This window comes from Hibiscus syriacus, unplaced genomic scaffold (genome assembly GCF_006381635.1).
Source record: "Hibiscus syriacus cultivar Baekdansim isolate YM2019G1 unplaced genomic scaffold, ASM638163v2 tig00111059_pilon, whole genome shotgun sequence".
Taxonomy (NCBI): domain Eukaryota; kingdom Viridiplantae; phylum Streptophyta; class Magnoliopsida; order Malvales; family Malvaceae; genus Hibiscus; species Hibiscus syriacus.
The window spans coordinates 421315-431522 of NW_024062966.1; the positions used below are offsets into that span (position 1 = coordinate 421315).

At 36.4% G+C, this 10208-nt stretch overlaps 2 pseudogenes; both read right to left on the bottom strand.

Annotated features, from left to right (window-relative positions):
• Window positions 1-5743: 5743 nt before the first annotated feature.
• On the bottom strand, window positions 5744-6073 carry LOC120151557 (annotated as a pseudogene).
• A 3115-nt stretch (window positions 6074-9188) lies between these two features.
• On the bottom strand, window positions 9189-10032 carry LOC120151506 (annotated as a pseudogene).
• Between the last annotated feature and the right edge of the window lie 176 nt (window positions 10033-10208).

Genomic DNA, 10208 nt, shown 5'->3' on the forward strand with positions numbered 1-10208 from the left:
TCACAAAATTGATTAATGCTCAAAAGATTATGCTTTAATCCATTCATATAAAAAAATATTTCTAATTTATATAGAAGAGGTATTACCTATTGTACCTTTACCTTTAATGTGACCTTTTGAATTATCACCAAAAGTCACTTCTCCTCCATTTTTGGTGTTAAGCTCTATGAATCAGCTTTTATCTCCGATCATGTGTCTTGAGCATCCACTATCAAGGTACCATGAGTTTGAATTTATTTCTCGTGCCTTATAGCAATGCTCATTTTCCTACAAACATAGATTAATTTTTTATTTTTGGTACCCAAATTCTTTTGGGTCCATATTCATTAGTTTTCAAAATTCTAGTCCCCTTAGGTATCCATTTGTGTAGGATATTCTTATCCTTAGTTGTAATGAGTCCTTTAGGAACCCATATACTTCTAACAATTTTTTCATTAGAGGTTCTTCGGGGACCTCTATGATTGTAGTTGTTAAAACTTTTTCTAACAAAGTTGGATTTTGAATTTTCTCCATTTTCAAAATGTTTTGTTCCAACTTTATCAAAAGAAGCTTTAAGATCATCAATTTTTCTTTTGATGATCATCATTGACCTTTGAAAGTAAATTTTGCAAATCCAAATTTTTCTTTTCAAACTCTTCTAGTTTGATTTGCAAATCTTTGATTTTACTTTCAAGATCATTGTTGGTTTTGGATATGAGTTTATTTTCATTTTTCAATTTTGAAATATCATTTTATATTTAAAATCAATTTCTCATAATCCGAAGCGAACCCATTATATTCCCTAACTCATCTTAAGATAAATCATCTAAGTCAAATGAGTTAGAGGTTACCTTAGAATCTTCCCCGAATACCATTAAGCACAAGTTTGCTACTTCTTGTTCCTCTTCATCGAAACCTTCTTCATCGCTCCATATAGCCACATGAGCCTTGTGCTTAATCTTTGATTGACCCTTTGTCTTCAATTGAGGGCAATCATATTTGACATGCCTCGACTTTTGCATCATAGCAAATGATCGGGTCCTTCTCTTTTGGTTCATTTTTGAAGCCTTCATTTCGTTTGAATTTTCTTCCTCGGTTAGGCCTCGTCATTTTTCTGAACCATTTGGAAAACAATTCCATTTCCTCATCTTCGTCATCTTCATCCGAATCACTCTCATCTTTTGTTGATTTGAGAGCAACTCCCATGTTATTCTTCTTCTCCGTCTCCTTCTTTGGCTCGTATCTTTTCTCAAGGTCTTCCTCTTTTAAGCATCATTTCATAAGTGAGGAGAGACCCAATAAGTTCATCGAGGGTCAAGGATTTTAAGTTCTTAGCCTCGATGATCGTCTTCTTCTTTGATTGCCAAACTTTTGGAAGAGAGTAAACTAACTTCCTTACAAGCTTGTCATTTGGAATGATTTCTCAATACTATTTGAGACTATTGACAAACGTGGAGAATCTATCCATCATAGATTTGACGTCTCCATCCGGTTTCATCCTGAAATTTTCATAGCTATGAGTTAGAAGACTAATTTTAGATTCTTTTACCTCGTTTGTGCCTTCATGAGTGACTTGAAGTTTGTCTCATATCTCCTTGGCAGTTGTGTAAGATGAAACTCTTCCGTATTCATCCGGTCCAAGAGCACAAAAGATAGTATGGATAGCTTTGGAGTTGAGCTGGAACATTATTGTCTCTCCTTCACTCCACAATCTTTGATGAGTGGAAGGTTTGATTTATCCGTCTTCTATGATATTCCATGCTCCCATGTCACTTGCTTGAATGAAATACATCATCATATTCTTCCAATAAGCATAATTAACTCCATTGAAGAAAGGAGGCTTGTTGACGGGCAATGAATCAGACCGAAGTCGGAGTTTGAGTAGAGGCCATTGATGACTTGATAATCGATGTAAACTCTTCCCGAATCGAATCAAGAGACGATTAAACCTTTAAATGAGTGAGGCTCTGATACCAATTGTTGAGTTAATCGATCGATGGAATAGGCCAAGAGGGGGTGAATTGGCAATTAATTTTGGTGGAAGCTTTTGCAAAAATTCCAACAAATTCACTATTTTCTTTCTTCGAGGATAAAGAGTAACCTATAACTCCCTCAAGAATTATACCCCAATTCTTGATCACACTCTTTTTCAAAGAGAAATACAAATTTGCAACTTACAAAGAAAAACCTCATAAGGCAATATGTTTGCACAATTCTAGAACAAGATAAGAACACTCAAAGATAATTACAATTGAGCACAAATTGTGTTCTTGAAAGCAAAATGAAAATTGAATGAAAATTGTCTTGATTTGCACAAATTTGGTGTTTGATGCTTTCTCTCTTGTGTCTCAATAATTTCTTGTTGTTTCATATTGATCAATGGCTTCAGAACTTGTTTAAATACTCCTTCAATTGATTCTGAAAGTTGGGGATACTTAGTGGAGTCAATAGAGTCGTTTAAGTGTGAAAATAATTAATAAAATCAGTTGGGAGCGTCAGTGCATCGATGCATGCACAAGGTACATCGGTGCATCAAGTGTAAAATTCAAATATTTTGACTGTTGGACCCTTAGTGCATCGGTGCACTAAGAGTGCATCGATGCATAAAATGCATTCGATGTTTCAAAATAGCCTGAGTGCATCGATGCATCAAATACACTGAGTGCATCGATGCATGGTATGTGCATCGATGCATAAATGCATGGATTGGTGCATCGGTGCATCACTTTGAAAAATTGATTTTAGGCTTGATTTTGGTTCAAAATACTTTGTGAAAATTGTTTAAAAAATAGTTTAAGTATAAAACACAATTTTACACATTTAGTAAGGTTTGAAATTGATCTTGAAAGACTTGGAGTAATAATTTGATATTCGAGTAATTAAATCGAATATACTTAGAAAATCATTTGTAAAATCTTAAATTCATTTATAATTAATTGTTATATCGAAACATCAAAATGTTTTCAACAAATCAGGTTTAAAGTATTCTTGTTCCTTTAAAGGTCAGGGTATTTTGGTCATTTGATCATTGGAAGTTATTTTAGTTATTTCATAGCTCGATGACATTTCGGTAATTCCTTTTCAATCCAAACATACTTTTTCTGATAATTGGTCAAGTATGTCCTTTATGGGTTATTTTTCACCATTATGGGAAGTCTTGGTCTTTTACAGTACAAGAGCATTTTCATAATTTTACCTCATATGGTCATTTTTGGTAATTTCTTATCCAAATATTCCTGATATTTAACCTTTTAAAAAATAAGTCAAAATTTACGGATCTTGAAGTCAATTCATTTATTAATGAATCACTGATATAATTATTTCCGATCGATCTTCTAGTTTCTTATGCGAGTCATCTGAGTCTTATACAATTTACTTTCTTTTTACCAAAATTCTGTTTGAGTCCAAAAATAATTAATTTTACCCAAAGGATCAATCATTTCATCGATGCAATTACCAATTATCAACAAGTTCCGGAAAGCATATAAAAGGTGGTAAAGTATTACCTCGATCTTCGTGCTCTACCGATCTAACATTTAAATTCCAATTAATCACTCTCGAACTTAAATTCAACGTCCAATAATTCCTCAGATACATAGCAGCCGAATTTACGTCAGAAACTGAACTTAATTGAGAAACCAAATTTAATCCGAAGATAAAACACTGAAAAACGGCTTATCGGGTGTGAATTTGGCAAAATGAACTTTAGAATCGGACTCATTACGTCGAAAAACATAAAATAGAACTTTTCAAAAAATTTAAGTTTTTTTTGTCAAAGTCAAAGTCAACGACTTGACTCAGACGAGTTGACTCAGTTCGGAATAACTCGGTCATGTCGGTTTGGGTTGGTTCGGTCCACCTGGATCGTTTCTAGAATGCTCATGGACCAATTGGAGAGCCTCATGTGCACTGTCGGCTCGTGGCGGCGCGTACGACGACAACGGAGGTCGGGGATGGCAGCCGAGCACTAATCGTTCAACCACTTGCCAAACTAAACCCAAAACATATCAAAAACTCAACCAAAAAACGTAAAATGATCAGAATTAGTTCGGAGAGTTTACCCACGTCGACGGCAAGACAAAATTGGCGACGTTGACCCGACCCATCGGTCGGGTTTTGAGCGGACGAAGGTGGGGAGTGCAATGATGACGGTCGTGAGCCAAACTGATATCTAGACTGGCCATAATCAGGGAAAAAGTAGCGGCGACGCTAGGGATTTGATGAACTATAGCGAGCTCCCCCCACGGCGAACGACGATAGCTAGCATCGAACGACCTTAGGGGTTTTGGTCGGGCTAACAAGGAGAGACATTTTGGGATGGGCAGTGACAACCACCGGTCAGTGACTGTCGGGGGCATGTGAATCGATGATCGAAGACTTGATGATGGAGTTTGTTTGATTTAGGGTTTTGGGGATGAAACACAAACACATGGGAAAATTTCTGAATTTTTTATTTTTCACTGACCAAAAAAATTGGGATAATTCTAGTCCAAGTCCCTAAATTTCCCACAGGTTCCAAAACTGAGCTGAAACTTTTAAAAATTTACAATTTGGTCTTCAATTTCTCCCTTGTTACGACTTTAATTCGATATTTAAAATTATTAAAATCTAACCCCCTAAATTGGGGTGTGACACCAAGAGTCACATCGGCCAACATGCAAATGCAAATAATAAACAATCAAGGAAATAAGATTGTAAACAAGCCAAGTAGAGCTAGAGTATTGCTCTTGAAATGTTTAAAGTTGAGCATGATTAACTTGAAAGTTCGCAAGCTTCAAATTATCAAGCTTAACTTGAAGTCTAACTTGAAATCAAAATTAAAATTCGACACAACTTGAAAGCTCATGAGCTTAAAGTTTTTAATCTAGACTCAAAATAAAATATTAAAATTCAAAAAAACTTGAACTCGAAACATTCTTAGACTTAACTTGATTGAAGCTCAAACTCGAGGTCCATCAAGTACGGATTTGCTTTTCACTAATTGAATAGCATCTAAACTATCCCTTATTTTACAATAAGATTTCTTACATTTATTAAATCAAAGCCCCGCTTACTTTTATTTTTTTAATTTTTGATTAGTAGGCAACAACATAATTTAAATGTTAATCATCAGTCGGTCGTTGATGTTTTTCATATTATATCTGGATATATATTTTTAAATTTTTTTAATAATTATATTTTTATAATATATTTTCTTTTGTCCTTCCACACATTTTTATGTTTTTTTATCGATCGTTTTCCTTTAATTTTTTAGGATTGAATATGATGTCACATTTACTGATCAATATTGTGTTTATTTGTTATCCTTTAGATCTTCTCTACATTAGACTTTCGAATAAGGTTGAATACATAATTTGCATTCATGAATATTTTCTCACGCCGCTTGGCTTTAATTTACAATTTATCGACGATTCTTCAGTCGTTAAACCTACTTTTATAGTTCATTTGTCAATACAATTAGATTTATTTATAACCATCATTTGAACTTTTCTCGTTTATTTCTTATATAATTTCAAGTAGAAAATATCTTGTGTTAATGGTTATAGGAAAATGTCCATGTTTAGTTTATATTTTGATTATAAATCTTCATTATAATTGTAGATATTTAACAATTTTAATATAAAAAAGAAAGAGTAATGTGAAATTTAACATTGTCTAATTTGCAATTCGAAATATTGTAAAAATTTTATCCATGTCAAATGTCCTTGTATAGACATAAGTTTATTTTGAGAAAATATAGAAAAATGCATATAAACAGGTAGCATTTCCTATCATGCAGGCAAAGCAAAACTCTTTTGCCACCATTGCGGCATATCCACCACAGCACAAGCATCTGATTTCTCAAAACTGGCAATCTTGGGGGGGGGGGGGACAACAACAAAAGGGTTAAGGATTTCCACAGTAAGGGCAATTGAAAGGAGCGGGTCACGGTACATGGTTTGCTTAATCGGAATCCCCTTTGGGTCCCCGTATATCGCGTCCGGCGGTATCCTCCCTCCCTGGTAACCATCCATCCTCGGACCGCCATAGTATGGGACTCCGACCACCGGCTCTTCCGTCTTCGACATATTATTTAACTTCTCTCTGCAAATGCAATTCTCCGTCAACTAATGCCAACTTTGATTTTAGAAATAATCAAACTCTCAGTCTCAGAGCTATTTTATGATGGCTGCCAATGCGATGCCGTGTTGTATTTATTGATAGATTTTCCGCGTTATGTTATGAGATATGAAGTTAGCAGGAAGGTGAGGGCGAATTCACCTTCTGGAAATGGCAAGACATAATCGTTCACGTTTTTCAAATCACAATTGACCCCATACAGGAGGATTCTCCGCCTTTTCTTTAATTACATTTCTATTTCACTAATTAAAGTTTTGGGTAAATTACAGTTGTCATGGAATTTTAGGAATTTAATTTGTTTTTCCCTTTTACTTTTTAGTATTAATTAAAATTACATTCATTGTTTTTAAACATTTCTTAAACCATCCCTAAACCATTTAAACTGAAAATAATGAGTTAATTACGTTTTATATCCTCAAGTATAACTCTAATTTTAAATTGATCTTTAAATTTTTTAATATCGTATCTTATCCTTAAACTACGATTCTCATTCTAAATTTGATCCTAAACTTTTAAACATTCTAAACTAATCTCAACCCTCATTTTAAATTAATCTTCCTAACTTAAGAACCAATATGAAACAAGGGTCATAATTTGAGGGTGAACTTAAAATTTTCAAAATTAATTTGAAATGGGAGTCGGGAATGTATTTAAAATTCGGTTCTATTTGAATCAAAGCATTTGTTAGCATTAGTTATTAATGTGCTTCTGTTTATAATTTCAATTTAAATACAAACATATTTTCTTACTCTTTAACTAATAATCCGCCGTCGTTGTTTGGGCGGTGGTGGCCGCCTCCACCACCGCTCTGGTTGGTTTCTCGCTCTCTTTTGACCGCTTCTCTCTTGATCTCTATAATCCAACACCGTGTCGTTGTACATAGGTTTGGTCAGCCCTGTCTTGGTGTTTTTTGGGGTTTTCTTGTGATTTAGTTCATATTCGTGAGACTCCGCGTGGTTTTCTTGTCAGCTCTGGAGTCAGTTTGTGATTCTTTAAAACTGCTTGCAAGCTATTTGTGTAATTGCTTTTGCGAACCAGGCCTTTGCGCGTTTGATTATCTCAAGTTTGAGGGTAGTGGATTGCTTTTGTTATGATGTTGTGTGTGTATTTTTCAAAGAAGAAAATTCGTGTTGGCTCAAGACTTGTCGGTGACGACTGCCCGCTCCTGCGTTTTGTGTTTTGAATTGTGTGGTCCTTGTTGGCACTCCAGCCGGTGGTGGAGCGGAGTTTGCAGCGTTGTTGGTGATGAGATGTGTCTTAGGTTGAAGGAGGGTTCCGTTGCAGCTTGCTGGTTTCCTGTTCCAATTGTGGTATTGAGGTGCAGTTCCTTTGGAAGTTCTTCATTGTCGTGAGGTTCGTGTTTGCATTGTCGGGCTCTGGTCGAAGGCGGAGCGTGGTTTGCAGTAGCTAGCGGAGGTTTCTAGTTTCATAGAGACATGTGTAGATGAATCTGGTCCCAAGAAAGGTGGTATGGGGGTTATGTAGTTTCAAGGCGTTGAGTCAGAGGATTCTGGTCGTTAGTGGAATGTTGGCAGCATGTTTTGTTGCTTGCGGAATTCACCAGGTTTCGTTAGTGAAAGAAGGCGTAGGTCTTGAGGGTGTTTTGGATGGGCATGAGCAGTTTGTGTCGAGTAGTCAGAGGCGTGTTTTATTTTAGGTTTTTTGGAAGGTAGTGCGACGCATGATGGAGTTATAGTGGTTGTTTCGGGTGTTGTTATAGAAGGGGTGTTCGAGTTTCCCATCTTTTCGTGTTCTGGGTTAGTGTAGCAGCTCGTTTTTTTGTGAGGTTGTTTTTTGCCATTGTCTAGAGAACAAGATTTTAGTTTGGTCGTCTTTTTTATTATCCAAGTGCTCAAGGTTTCTTGAGGTTTCTTTTGTTGTGGTCTCTAAATTCAAGTTCGAGGGGGCGAATCGTTTCAGTCTTTTCTAAGAGGTTTCTCTTTGTGAAATGGAAGTAGCTTGGTTCCAAGGGTAGAGAAGCAAGTTTTAGTATGTTTAGTAGTGGTTAACAGATTGGATTTTGAGGTGGGATCACGTTGGTGGCATGGAGGGCGTTTACCTTTGTAGCGGTGATGGCTCGTGCTACTGCAGATGCTTTGTGGTGCTTTATAGTACTGGATTCAGTTTAGGGTGGTACATTTCGGGTTGTGTTTCCGTATTAAGAACAGAGTAAAGTTGGATTTTCTTGATTGTTTCCTTGGTGATCGTTTGGTTCGGTGCTTCTTGTTGGTACTGGCACTTTCAGCTCTGGGTGTTGATTTTTTAGATTCAGTTCGCTTTGATTTCGGACGTGTTTTTTCAGGCCCTTGATGGGGCTGCACGAGTGATGCAGTGGCGGTGTTTCCTGGTCTTAGTTATTACAGTGGGTTATGTATTTCTTGTATCCATTGTTAGGTATATGCATCTGTCTTATGTCTTGGAGCTTGTAGCATGGTGTTGTTTTGTTTTGGATGTGTGTAGTCCCTTGGTAAATTCTATTTAGGGGCAGTGTGAACCACATTAATGTAGCATGTTTCGGCGGTTATAGTGGTGTAGTTATCGATTGTTGTTTTTGTTTATTCTAGGATTCATGTTAGACTTTCTTACATACCAATGTTCACTCTTTTTCCTCTACTTAGGATTAGGGAGATTTTTTAATGAGGTCATTGGAGTGGTGTACTTTGTAATTTCTAATACAAAGTAACCATTTTACAAAAAAAAAAAATTGAAATGGGAGTTAAACAATTTAAAAACAATAGATATTATTTTATGAAATATCAATTCGCCTTTATTCAAAGAAAACCTAATAAATCAAATTTAGAAAATAAAATTCCACTGTGATTCCCTTTCAACTCGACTTAAATTTGTTGTGGTTTGATTTGATAAAAAAGATTTTACAAAATATTACTAAATTTAATAAGAATAACGAATTAAGCCAAATAGAAATAGGTAATGATTCAAAATTAAAAAGTACACAAATAAAGAAGTTAAAAATTTTGTAGAAAAAGAATACAAAAGAGTACACAGTACAACGGACACATATCCTAAAAACATCTGGAATGTACTTAGGCATAGTGGAGTACTAAACGGTCCAAAACATAACCGTGGCACTAAGTAGCCTTGGAATCATGCACAGCGTTTGAAAGGTGAACCGATGCTTTCTCAAAACTAACAAATCCCATGAACCAGAACTCATGCCCATCCAGCGTCACAATCTGAATATAGCTCTCCCCTTCATTTTCTTTCATCACCACTGGATTCACTCTCCCTATATTCGCCAATGGTATCATCACCTTGTAGTAGCTCCAAGTCTCCTGACCCGATGGAGAAATGAACGACAACTGTTGTCGTCGACAGATAACACGCGAATGTTTTCTTCAACCTTTCGTTCGGATCGGCCGCGAAAATCTGCTTGAACAGAGACTCGAATCCACCCTCCGTTATAGCTTTTACCGTCAGGTTTAGTTTACCCCATGCGGCTTCCGATACGGACGGTCCCGTTTTCACTGTAAATTTCATGCTTGTAAGTATATCTGATCATGTAGTTATCGAGATGTATGCAATTGAGAATGAACTTACGGTTGTGCCAGTTGTTGCGTGCTATGGACTCCGCCTTGCTACTCCAGGTATTGAACATGTTAATCACGGATTCTAAAGGATTATTATGGCTTGGCTTTTCTGCAGGCGAATAAACGACGTAGGGTATCTCATAGATTTGCTGGTGGTCACCGGCGTTCCATAAAGCTGCCCTCTGGTTGTCTGGATGGGAACTAGGGGCCGCCGGCGCTCCCATCACGTGTGTGCCCCACTTCTTAGTTTCTTCTTCCGATGGTGGTGCTGCTTTTGGTTGTTCATGGGCTACTTTTTCTAGTTTAGCGTTTCCTTCGGGTGTTGCTGCCATGGTCTTTGAACGGAGAATTGTTTGGTAATATAGATTACAGCTATGGGACTTTAAGACTTGCAATATATTGATGAGGGACTTCAAGAAAAACCTTTTCTTCTTATTTTCTTTGCATTTAAGTATTCTCTAGAAAGGAATCCTTTTGAGCTTTAGATAAGCAAGCATGATATTTCCAGAAGGGGTATTTAGGTAAACGGATTTGTAAATTCTAGCACCTTCAGTTCATGGT